We start from the raw sequence: 12,671 nt of genomic DNA, 5'->3' as shown, positions 1-12,671 counted from the left end.
AAAAAAACAGAGTTAACATATGCCAGAGACATTGGAATTACCAGACTGACAGTTTTAAACAACCATGACTAATATGCTAAGGGCTCAATGAATAAAGTAGGCAGCATGCAAGAACAGGTCGGCAATGCAAATAGAAATGGAAATAATAAGAAAGAAAGCCCAAAATGCTAGAGACCAAAAACAATGTAACAGAAATGAAGAATGCCTTTGATATGGGCATATTAGTTGAATGGACATGGCTGAGGAAAGAAATTCTGATCTAGAGGCTGTTGTTGTTCAGTTGCTCAGTCATGTCTGACTTTTTGCAACCCCATGGACTGTAGCCCGCCAGGTCTCCCTGTCCCTCACTATCTCCTGGAATTTGCTCAAACTCTTGTCCACCAAGTTGGTGATGCCATCCAACCATCTATCCTCTTGTCACCCCCTTCTCCTCCTGCTCTCAATCTTTCCCAGCATCAGGGTCTTCCCCAATGAGCAGGTTCTTTGCATTAGGTGGCCAAGGTATTGCCAGATTTAATAAATAAAAATACAGGAGCCCTTTTCAATTTGAATTTCAGATAAACAGCACTAGCCATAGGGTATGTTGTTGTTGTTCAGCCACCAAGTCATGTCCAACTCTTTAAGACCCCATGGACTGCAGCACACCAGGCTTCCCTGTCCCTCACCATCTTCCAGAGTTTGTCCAAGTTCATGTCCATTGCATCAGTGATGACATCAACCATCTCATCCTCTATCGCCCTCTTCTCCTTCTGTCTTCAATGTTTCCCAGCACCAGGGTCTTTTCCAATGATTTGGCTGTTTGTATTAGGTGGCTGTTTGTATTAGTTCCAAAGTATTGGAGCTTTGGGCTTGCGCATCAGTCCTTCCAATGGGTATTCACGGTTGATTTCCCTTAGGATTGACTGGTTTGATCTCAATGGAAGCCTCCAGAACTGAAAAACATAAAGAAAAAAATACCTAGAATATATAAGATCTGTGGAACAACCGCAAAAGGAGTAACAGATACATAATGGAAATACCAGAAGGAGAAGAAGCAGAAAAAGTTGTTACTTGTTTCAAAGCAATATTTGAAGCCACAATGAGAAAATTTCCTCCAATTGATGACAGATACCAAACTGCAGATCCAAAATCTAAAAGAATACCAGCATGATAAATATGAAAAATAATCCACAATCCATATTGTATTCAAACTTCAGAAAACTATAAAGAAAATATCTTTGAAAGAAGAGAGAAAAAAAACCCACCTTACTTACAGAGGAGCAAAGATAAGAATTTCATTATACTTCTCCTCAGAAACCATGCTACCAAAAGAGACTGGATGAAATCTTTAAAGTGTTAACAGGAGAAACCCACAAAGCTAGAAGCATGTACTCTGCAAAATTATCCTCTGTAAGTGAAGAAGAAATAAAGACTTCTCAGACAAGCAAAAATTTAAGGAATTGGTTGCCAATAAAACTGCCTTGCAAGAAATGCTAAAAGTTCTTTAGAGAAGAGGAAAAATATAAAGATCAGAAAACTCTATCTTTTGTGTCCAGAAGAGCTAAAGAAGAAATGTGTGGGTAAAATAAAATTTTTATTTTTCTTATTCATATTGAGCTAACAGATAACAGTTTGTTCAAAATAATAATATCAATGATGTGCTTGATTTTATAAGTATATAATATATACAAGGATATATTTATGTATACTTATGTTTCAAGGGAATGAATGATAGCAATGATACAAGGAATAGGAAGGAGGAAGTAAGATTATTTTGTTCTTATAATGTATTGACACTACTTGTGAAGTGTTATAGTGTTATTTGAAAATAGACTTGAATTAGTTATAAATGTATTTTGCAAATCTAAGGCAACTACTAATGAAAGTAAAATAAGAAATGTAACTGATATGCTAAAAAAGAAGAGAAAATGGAATAATATAAAATGCTTGATTAAAACAAAAGAATAAAAGGTGTAGAAGACAAAATTAGGAACAAAGAAAAAGGACAACAAATAGAAAATAGTGACAAATGTGAAAGCTATTAATCCCATTACATAATAATCATTTTGAATGTCAACTAGATTAAACACACCAATTAAGAGATCATAACAATATACAAAAATCAGTGTGCTTCTAAACACCAACAAGAAACTATTAAAAAAGGTAATTAAGAAAACAGTATCATTTACAATGGCATCAAAAAAATAAAATGCTTAGGAATAACTTTAACCAAGACAAAAGACTTGTACACTGAAAACTATAAAATATTGATGAAAGAAAGCAGACACAAATAAATGGAAACACATCTTGTGTACATAGATTGGAAGAATTAACAATGTTAAACCGTCCATATTATTCAAGATAAGCTACAGGTTCAATGCAACTTTTCTCAAAATTTCAATGGCATTTTTTTTCAGGAATAGAGAAACAATCCTAAAATTCATATAGAACCACAAAAGTCCTCAAAGACCCAAAGCAATTTTGTGCAAGAAGAACAAAACTGGAGGCCTTACACTTTCTGATTTCAAAATATTAATATATTACAAAGCTACAGTAATCAAACAGTTTGGTAGTGGCATTAAAAAAGACATAGACAAATGAAACAGAATTGAGAGTCTAGAAATGATAATCTCTCCAATAAGTGATGTTGGACAAACTGGATATTCACATGTAAAAGAATGAAACTGTATCCTGTCTTACACCATATACAAAAACCAACTAAAAATGAATTCAAGACTTAAAGACACAAAGCTATGAAACTCCTAGAAAAAAAGAAAAACATAGGAAAAAATTTTTCTTGAAATTGATCTTAGCAACAATTTCTTGGATATGACACCAAAAGCACAGACAACAAAAGTGAAAGTACATATGTGGGATTATATCAAACTAAAAAGCTCTGCAGAGCAAAAGAAAAATTAACAGTGAAAGACAACCAATTCTACAGAATGGAAGAAAACATTTGCAAACCATGTATCTGATAAAGGGTTAATAACTGAGCTATCAGGGAAGCTCATACAACTCAATAGCAAAATAATAATAATAACAACTACCTGATGTTAAAATGAGATGCAAGAATTTTGCCAAAGAAGAGATAAATCTACCTTTATTTACAGATGACATGACTGTCTGTTGAGAAACTCTGAAAGAATAAAACAATAAAAACTTCCCAGAACTAAGAAGCAATTATATTAAGGTTGCAGGATACAAAGTTAACATTAAAATGTCAATACTTTACAACAATGCCATCAATGATAAGTAAATTTTGAAATTAAAAATACAATACTACTTATCTTAACACCCCACAAGATTAAGTACTTAAGTATAAACCAAACAGAATATGCTTAAGATCTTTTTGAAGAAAACTACACGATTCTGGTAAAAGAAATAATAAAACTAAATAAATGGAGGGCTATGGGGCTTCCTGGGTGGCTCAGACAGTAAAGAATCTGCCTGCAATGCAGGAGACCAGGTTCGATTCCTGAGTTGGGAAGAACCCCTAGAGAAGGGAATGGCAATCCACTCCAGTATTCTTGCCTAGAGAATTCCATGGACAGAGGAACCCGGTGGGCTACAGTCCATGGGGTGGCAAAGAGTAGGACATGATTGAGCAACTAACACTTTCACTTTCATCCCACGTTCATGGATATGAAGACCTAATACTGTCAAGATATCAGTTCTTTCAAACTTGATCTATATACTCTCGGCAAGCTCAAGGAAAATCTCAGTAAATAATTTTATGGATTTTGACAAATTGATTTTAAAGTTTTTATAGAGAGGAAAGAGACCCAATAGCCAACACAATATTGAAGGAGAAGGACAAAGTTGGAGAACTGACACTACCCAACTTCAGTACTTACTATAAAGCTATGGAAATCAAGACTGTGATATAAGCAAAAGAATAAATCAATAGAACAGAAGAAAGAGCCCAGAAATAAACCCATATAAAGTCAACCGATATTGGACAAAACTAGCAAAGGTAATGCAAGAGAGTAAAGATGGTTTTAACGAATGACACTGGGACAACTGGACATCCACATGCAAATAAATGAGTCTCGACACCGACTTTACTCTTCACAAAATCAATTCAAAACGGATCACAGACGGAAATGCAAAATGCAAAGCTCCTAGAAAATAACACAGGAGAAAATCTAGAGCATCTTGGCTATTCACTTCACTTCACTTCAGTCACTCAGTCGTGTACGACTCTTTGTGACCCCATGAACCGCAGCACGCCAGGCCTCCCTGTCCATCATGAACTCCTGGAATTTACCCAAACTCATGTCCATCGAGTCGGTGATGCCATCCAACCATCTCATCCTCTGTCATCCCCTTCTCTTCCTGCCCCCAATCCTTCCCAGCATCAGAGTCTTTTCCAATGAGTCAGCTCTTCACATCAGGTGGCCAAAGTATTGGAGTTTCAGCTTCAACATCAGTCCTTCCAATGAACACCCAGGACTGATCTCCTCCAGGATGGACTGGCTGGAATTCCTTGCAGTACAAGGGACTTTCAAGAGTCTTCTCCAACACCACAGTTCAAAAGCATCAATTCTTGAGCGCTCAGCTTTCTTCACAGTCCAACTCACAATCTTGGCTATAGTGATGACTTTCTTGGATACAAACCAAAGGCAGAATCCATGAAGGAAAGAATCAAGCTGGGCTCATTATAATTAAACTTTCTGGCTCTGCAAAACATAATGTTAAGAAAATAAGAAGACAAGCCACAGACTGGGAGAAAATATTTGTACAAGACATACCTGAAAAGGACTATTATTCAAATTATACAAAGAGCTCTTAAAATTCAACAATAAGAAAACAAAAAACCTGATTTTAAAATAGACCAAAGACCTTAATAGACCCCTCTCCAAAGAGGATAAACAGATGGCAAGCAAGCATATCAAAAGATACTCCATAACATATATCATCAGGGAAATGGACATTAAAACAACGAGATACTGCTATATACCTCCTAGAATGGCCAAAATTCAGAACACTGACAACACTAAATGCTGGTAAGAATGTGGAGCCGTGGAAACTCTCATGCCCTGCTGGTGGAATTCAAAATGATACAGCTACTTTGGAAAATAGTTCGGCAGTTTCTTACAAAACTAAACATAGTTTTCCTATATGATTCAATAATTGTGCTCCTTGGCTTCCTTTGTGGCTCAGCTGGTAAAGAATCTACCTGCAATGCGGGAGACATGGTTTCAATTCCTGGGTCGGGAAGATCCCCTGGAGTAGAACACATATTATACACTTGACCAAATCCACAGAATGTACAACACCAAGAGTGAACCCGAATATAAACTTTGGGTGATAAAGACCTGTGAATGTAGGTATATCAAGTGTAACAGATGCACTGTTCTGGTGGGAGATGCTGATGATAGGAGAGGCTATGCATGTGTGGGGCTAGGGGAACATTGGAAATTTATATACTTTCCTCTCAATTTTGCTGTGAACCTAAAACCTAAAACTGCTCTAAAAAAATAAAAATATTCTATATCTTGATATGGTGGTGGTTACATGGGTGTATGTCCTTACCAAAATGTCTCTTTAAATGTGGAGAAGGAAATGGCAACCCACTCCAGTATTCTTGTCTGGAGAATCCCATGCAGGCTATGTAGTCCACGGGGTCACAAAGAGTTGGACACAGCTTTAGCAACTTAGCACGCACACATGCATGCACTTTAAGAGAGTACAATTTTTCTTTTATGTAAATTATATTTAATAAAGTCCATTCTAGATGAGATGACAGATTACACTTGCCTTCTGTCTGCAGAACAAAGTAAAGGATAATTAAAAAAAAAAAAACTGCAGGAGGAGGATAGGTGAGAGATAAAAGTCATTCAAACTCTCATGGAAACAGAGTATATTTAGAGGTAAAATCAACAAGACTTGGTGACTAGTTAAGCGTGCGTGACAGATGTGTCAAGGACAATTCCCAGCTGTCTAACCTAAGCAATCAGGTAGAGAGTGGCGGGTGGGCTCTTCTCTCTGAGCTCGGGAGCTGCAGGGGAGAAGCAGACTGGGCTGGAAAATTGCAGCTTCCGTTTTGGATTAGATGGATACGGTGGGCCTGTGAGCCATCTCCAAAGATGTTGATTCCATCAGTCTGAATGCAACAGAGCCTCTTGTCTCAGGAGAAATTGAGATTTACAATATAAGATATAAGAAGACCAGATCCCACAGAAGTATCCTAGACTCTTATTGGCTGGGAGCCCCTTTGGAGCGAGGTAGTCTCTCCCTTCTCTTGGTTTTTTTGTCATCTCGGATGGATGAGCAAGCTGACCTTTCTGAGTCATTTGGCAAATTCCAACAGCCTCCTCATCTGAGACTCTCTGGCCTCCACTGGGCAAGATCTGAAGACAAGCTTCATTTGGATTGGAGAAAAAGGTAGTGGAATTCTAACACTTAGAAAGCCAGTGAAAAGAAGGCTAAGGCCCAGATACCTACTCAAGCAGATGAAAAGCATATGCTGAGCCTCTAGCAAACTTCACTTCTACAAATAACACCACCGCCTTGGGGAACAGCAGAGACATTTGACCAGGCGGCAGCTGTGCAGAGAGTGCTATTTAAAGACACAGCTTTTGCAGCCCAAGGACTCTGGGCTGAAGATTTGATTGGAAGGCGGAGAGAAGACTGAGGAAAGAACCAGATTTGGGGAAAAACATCACCAGGTGGTTGGCTGCTGATATGAACTCTGAATATGTTAAATGAGCTCATTTTAATAAAATTATGTCTATCCATCTCTCTCTGAGTAAATTAAATGTGTTAATTCACAGAAAGCACTTGTAACAGTGTCCAGCTCATGGCACTTATTGAAAGGAAACTGTCCTTATTACCATCATTATCTCCCCATCTACCTACCAACATATATTTGCTCAGAGATGGAGAAATGCTCATCTGTAATGATATGTTACTGCTAAGTGGTAGGATTTAGAGTGATTCTGTTTCTAACTGTCTTCTTCATATGTTTCTGTAATCCTTGAACTCTTTATAATGAACACATATATTTTGTAAAACCCACAAGTCATTATTCTGGGGGTGGGGGGAAGTGAAGTCTCTGGAGTCAGACTTCCTAGGTTTTAAGCTCAACTCCACTGATTAATCGCTGTGTAACCTTGAGCAGGGAATGGCAACCCACTCCAGTACTCTTGCCTGGGAAACCTCATGGACGGAGGAGCCTGGTAGGCTGCAGCCATGGGGTCGCGAAGAGTCAGACACGACTGAGCGACTTCACTTTCACTTTTCACTTTCATGCACTGGAGAAGGAAATGGCAACCCACTCCAATATTCTTGCCTGGAGAGTCCCAGAGACGAAGGAGCCTGGTGGGCTGCCGTCTATGGGGTCGCACAGAGTCGGACACGACTCAAGCGACTTAGCAGCAGCAACCTTGAGCAAATTATTTACCTCCTCTGAGTCTGGTTTCTCCTCTATAAAAAGAGGTAATGATATTACTCACCTCATTTGGTGGTTATGGGAATGAAATGAGATAATCTAGGTAGAACTTGGCATGGTACCTGGCAGCAAGTAAGAAGGAGATAAATAATGACTGTTATTACTAGTGGTAGAAGTGGTCCTGGCTGTGTTATTTCCTACCAGGGCAAGGCTGATGTTCTACTTACCTCAGTGTTCTTGGCCTGAAGTAGTCATTCTGGAGACAGTTGGCAGTTTAACTAGGGCCACCTCAGGCGTTGGCCTGGGAACATTTTCTGTCAAGGTAGAAAAGAAAGTGAAGAGACCTCAAGCACATTCCCTCTCATGGTCAAGGGCTGGGTCCTTTTGGCGATTGAGAAGTACAAGTTATTTCTCCAAAACTCTTGAGACTCTCCCAAGAGATGAGGTCCTTAGAGGATCCACTATTGGCTTCTTATTTTCCCACATGATGGCTAGCCAGAAGCCAGGAACACTGCTCTCCATCACCTTATGCTATTCTTCATGGGCTGTAGGCAAGTCATTTCCATGAGCATTTCTAATAATACAAAAACCTCAAGAGAACAATTATGGGGGAACTGCAGCCATTTTCCACCGACCATGTGTGAATATGTTGGGGAATTGTGTTCATTGTTATGTCTAAAGCAATCCTTCAATATACAGATGACCAATAGGCACATGAATTCCAGCTGATCTATTTAAAATCCTAAATGATGATGCTGTTAAAGTGCTGCACTCAATATGTCAGCAAATTTGGAAAACTCAGCAATGGCCACAGGACTGAAAAAGGTCAGTTTCTATTTCAGTCTCAAAGAAAGGCAGTGCCAAAGAATGTTCAAACTGTCATACAACTGTGCTCATTGCACATGCTAGCAGGGTTATCCCCAAAATCCTTCAAGCTAGGCTTCAACAATATGTGAACTGAGAAATTTCAGATGTACAAACTGGATTTAGAAAAGGCAGAGGAACCAGAGATCAAATTGCCAGCATCTATCGGATCATAGCAAAAGCAATGGAATTCCAGAAAAACATCTACTTTTGCTTCATTGAATACTCAAAAGCCTTTAATTGGGTGGATCATGACAAACTGTGGAAAATTCTTAAAGAGATGGGAACATCAGACCACCTCATCTGCCTCCTGAGAAACTTGCAGGCAGGACAAGAACCAACTGTTAGAACTGGACATGGAACAACAGACTGGTTCAAAATTGGGAAAGGAGTAGGTCAAGGCTGTATATTGTCACCTTACTTATTTAACATATATGCAGAGTACATTATGCAAAATGCCTGGCTGGATGAATCACAAGCTGGAATCAAGATTGTTGGGAGAAATATCAACAACCTCAGATATGCAGATGATACCACTCCAATGACAGAAAGTGAAGAGGAACTAAAGAGCCTCTTGATGAAAATAGAAGAGGAGAGTGAAAAAGCTAGCTTAAAACTCAATGTCAAAAAACTATGATTATGGCATCTGGTCCCATCACTTCATGGCAAATAGATGGGAAAAAAGTGGAAACAGACAGATTTTATTTTCTTGGGCTCCAAAATCACTGTGGATGGTGACTGCAGCCACAAAATTAAAAGGCACTTGCTTCTTGGAAGAAAAGCTATGACCAACCTAGACAGTATATTAAAAAGCAGAGACGTCACTTCGCAGACAAATGTCCATATCATCAAAACTTTTTTTTCCCATTTTTTTTACACTTTTTCTGTGGGCTTCTCTTGTGGCTTAGCTGGTAAAGAATCTGCCTGCAATGCGGGAGACCTGGGTTCAATCCCTGGGTTTGGAAGATCCCCTGGAGAAGGAAAAGGCTACCCACTCCAGTAGTGGGGTCGCAGGGAGTTGGACACAACTGAGCGACTTTCACTTTCACACTTTTCCTGTAGTCATGTACAGATGTGAGAGTTGGACCATAAAGAAGGCTGAGTACTGAAGAATTGATGCTTTCGAACTGTGGTGCTGGAGAAAACTCTTGAGAGTCCCTTGGACCGCAAAGAGATCAAACCAGTCAATCCTAAAGGAAATCAACCTTGAATATTTATTGGAAGGGCTGATGCTGAAGCTCCAATACTTTGGCCACCTGATGCAAAGTGCTGACTCATTGGAAAAGCCCCTGATGCTGGGAACGATGGAAGGCAGGAGGAGAAGGGGGCGCGACAGAGGATAAGACGGTCGGATGGCATCAGTATCAGTTATCAGTTCAGTTGCTCAGTCGTGTCCAACTCTTTGCAACCCCATGGACTACAGCATGCCAGGCTTCCCTGTCCATCACCAACTCCCGGAACTTACTCAAACTCATGTCCATCAACTCAGTGACGCCACCCAACCATCTCATCCTCTGATGGGGTCACAAAGAGTCGGACATGACTGAGCAACTAAGCACGCATACATGCACTCCTGTGTTCAGAGGAGCAGCATTTACAATAACCAAGACATGGAAACAATCTAAATGTCCATTGACAGATGAATGGATAAAGAAGATGTGGTGTATGTGTGTGTGTATATATATATAAACACACACATACACACACACACATACCAATGGAATACTGAAAGAATGTGAAAGTGTTACTCACTCAGTCGTATCCAGCTCTTTGTCACTCCATGGACTGTAGCCTGCCAGGCTCCTCTGTCCATAGAATTCTCCAGGCATGAATACTGGAGTGGGTTCCCATGTCCTTCTCCATCCAATGGAATACTACTTCACTGTAAATAAGAATGAAATAGTGCCATTTGCAGTAACAAGGATGGATCTAGAGATTACCATACTAAGCAGAGTATGTCAGAAAGAGAAAGACAAATACCATATGATGTCACTTGTATGTGGAATCTAAAATATGACACAAATGAACTTTCTATGAAACAGAAACAGAAAGAGTCACAGACTCACGGACATAGAGAACGGACTCGTGGTTGCCAAGCAGTGGAGTCGGGGTAGGGGTAGGGATTGGGAGTTTGGGATTAGCAGATGCAAACTATTACATATAGAGTGGATAAACAACAAGGTCCTACTCTATTGCATGGGAAACTGTACTCATTATCCTGTAATAAACCATAATGGAAAAGAATATGAAAAAATATATATCAATATTTATAACTGAATCTCTTTGCTGTACAGCAGAAGTTAAGACAACATTGTAAATCAACTATTCTTCAATAAAATTTTAAAAAATAAATAAAACAAACTTTTAGATGGAAAGAGTTCTTTCTATATATTCTATACAACAAACATATACTCCTTAAAATAGGAAATAAAAACTTTTTTAAAACCTCATCCTAGTCTATATAACCATAATCCCAGGAATTCAACATAGCCACATTTCTCTTGCTTTTTCCTTCTTGTCTCTGTAGGATGCAATCTTAAATAGGGAGCATAGATTGTGTCTGCAGTTATTCCCGTTGCTTGAGAACAATAAACCTCAAGCCACCCACATTCCCATACAGTACATTGGCAATAACATTGTTCTTTAAAAATTCAACTGATCAGATAACTATTTCAATAGCATCTACCATGTACCAAGCACCACTCTGTGTGTTTGTTAAATCTGACAATGTGGCATTGAGTGCTCCCATCAGAGGAGAATGCAGAGATGGTGAAATGAGTGATTAGGAGACACAATAGCTGTAGGTGTGAGTCTAGTGACCACAAAAGTGACTGTCATCTACAGTAAATTTGACCCTTAATATGACAGTCAAGTCAAGGCTATGGTTTTTCCAGTAGTCATGTATGGATGTGAGAGTTGGACTAGAAAGAAAGCTGAACGCCAAAGAATTGATGCTTTTGAACTGTGGTGTTGGAGAAGACTCTTGAGAGTCCCTTGGACTGCAAGGAGATCCAACCAGTCCATCCTAAAGGAAATCAGTCCTGGGTGTTCACTGGAAGGGCTGATGTTGAAGCTGAAACTCCAATATTTTGGCCACCTGATGCAAAGAGCTGACTCATTTGAAAAGACCCTTATGTTGGGAAAGATTGAAGGTAGGAGGAGAAAGGGACGAAAGAGGATGAGATGGTTAGATGTCATCACCGACTCAATGGACGTGAGTTTGGGTAAACTCCGGGAGTTGGTGATAGACATGGAGGCCTGGCATGCTGCTGTCCATGGGGTCGCAAAGAGTCGGACACGACTGAGCGACTGAACTGAATGTGACAGTGACATATGACTATACTAGTGAAAGTGACTAAGTGGGCAGTAACAAGGACCCTGTATACCCAGGTGTTTGTGTTAGTTTCTCAGTCGGGTCCAACACTTTGTGACCCCATGGACTGTTGTCTGCCAGGCTCCTCTGTCTATGGAGTTCTCCAGGAAGAATACTGGAATGGGTAGCTATTTCCTTCTCCAGGGGGGATCTTCCCGACCCAGGAATCTAACCGGGGTCTCCTGCACTGAAAGCAGATTCCTTACTGTCTGAGCCACCAGGAAGGCCCACTTACCCATTTGGGGTCTGTAAATGTTGACTGTGCGGCAGTGAAAGTAGCTGAGTGATAATGATGGTGAAAACGACTTAAAGGGTGACACCTGAGCACACGTTCCAATTGCTATACTGCACAGAACTGTTTGTGAAGTTTGTGGTCTAGAGAGGGGCGGTCACATACTGGACAGTGACTGTAGGAGATAATGAACTGTATGGCAGCAACAATGCAAATGACAGTTTTGCCCAGCAGATTGAATTTATGATTAAAAAGGTGACGTGAGTGGGTCCAACAAAGACATTCTTCAGAACGACTGAATATTGACACTGTGGATGCAACAGCTGCAGCCAAAGTGGGAACTTGGCCTTGTACTGAGACAACTAGCTTTGAGCAGCATGACTGGCAGTGAAGGAAAAATTTGCTGCCTGTCAGTGACAGAATGCCATTGTGGGGTTCAATGGGCCAGCATCGATGTGACTTAATTTATCTGACACTGTTTGGATATGATTTCATCTGTCCGGCTGTGTGAAGGTGGCAAGAGGGGCCCCCAACTGGAATGCATAGGGTGCCAAGGCATGTTAACAGAAAAACAGAGCAAAAGCAAAGCTATCACTTCACCCCCAAACCCATGCGTTCTAAAATGGCCTCTTAACGTCCGAGCCATGCTCCTCCACCAATGAAGAGGCGTCTGGGGACGCGGCTCGGGTCACGTCTCTGTCTTGCACGTAAACTTGCTGTCTTTGCAAAAGTGGAAAGAAACCTTTGGTGCCTAATTCTCTGCCGTGGTTTGAAATGAGAGAACCTTAGCGCGGCCTCACCCAGGCTACTGGAAACCCGTTGTGGGG

At 40.2% G+C, this 12,671-nt stretch overlaps 1 long non-coding RNA gene across 5 annotated transcripts; it reads right to left on the bottom strand.

Moving 5' to 3' along the window:
• Nucleotides 1–488: 488 nt before the first annotated feature.
• On the bottom strand, nucleotides 489–12,669 carry LOC145542227 (uncharacterized). 5 transcript variants are annotated; one of them, XR_014079694.1, is made up of 7 exons: nucleotides 11,848–12,669; nucleotides 9,992–10,121; nucleotides 7,603–7,689; nucleotides 7,440–7,497; nucleotides 5,518–5,749; nucleotides 4,250–4,661; nucleotides 489–932 (listed from the first exon to the last, which is right to left on the bottom strand). It is a non-coding gene; the product is annotated as an uncharacterized LOC145542227 (long non-coding RNA). The 5 variants fall into 5 exon arrangements; XR_014079696.1 differs by lacking the exon at nucleotides 5,518–5,749 and having other exon boundaries at nucleotides 666–932; XR_014079692.1 differs by lacking the exons at nucleotides 5,518–5,749; nucleotides 7,440–7,497.
• Nucleotides 12,670–12,671: the final 2 nt, after the last annotated feature.

This window comes from Giraffa tippelskirchi, chromosome 3 (genome assembly GCF_054371585.1).
Source record: "Giraffa tippelskirchi isolate mGirTip1 chromosome 3, T2T-mGirTip1v1.2.pri, whole genome shotgun sequence".
Taxonomy (NCBI): domain Eukaryota; kingdom Metazoa; phylum Chordata; class Mammalia; order Artiodactyla; family Giraffidae; genus Giraffa; species Giraffa tippelskirchi.
Note: the sequence above shows the minus strand (reverse complement) of the source record. Positions and strands in the feature narration are given on the sequence as shown.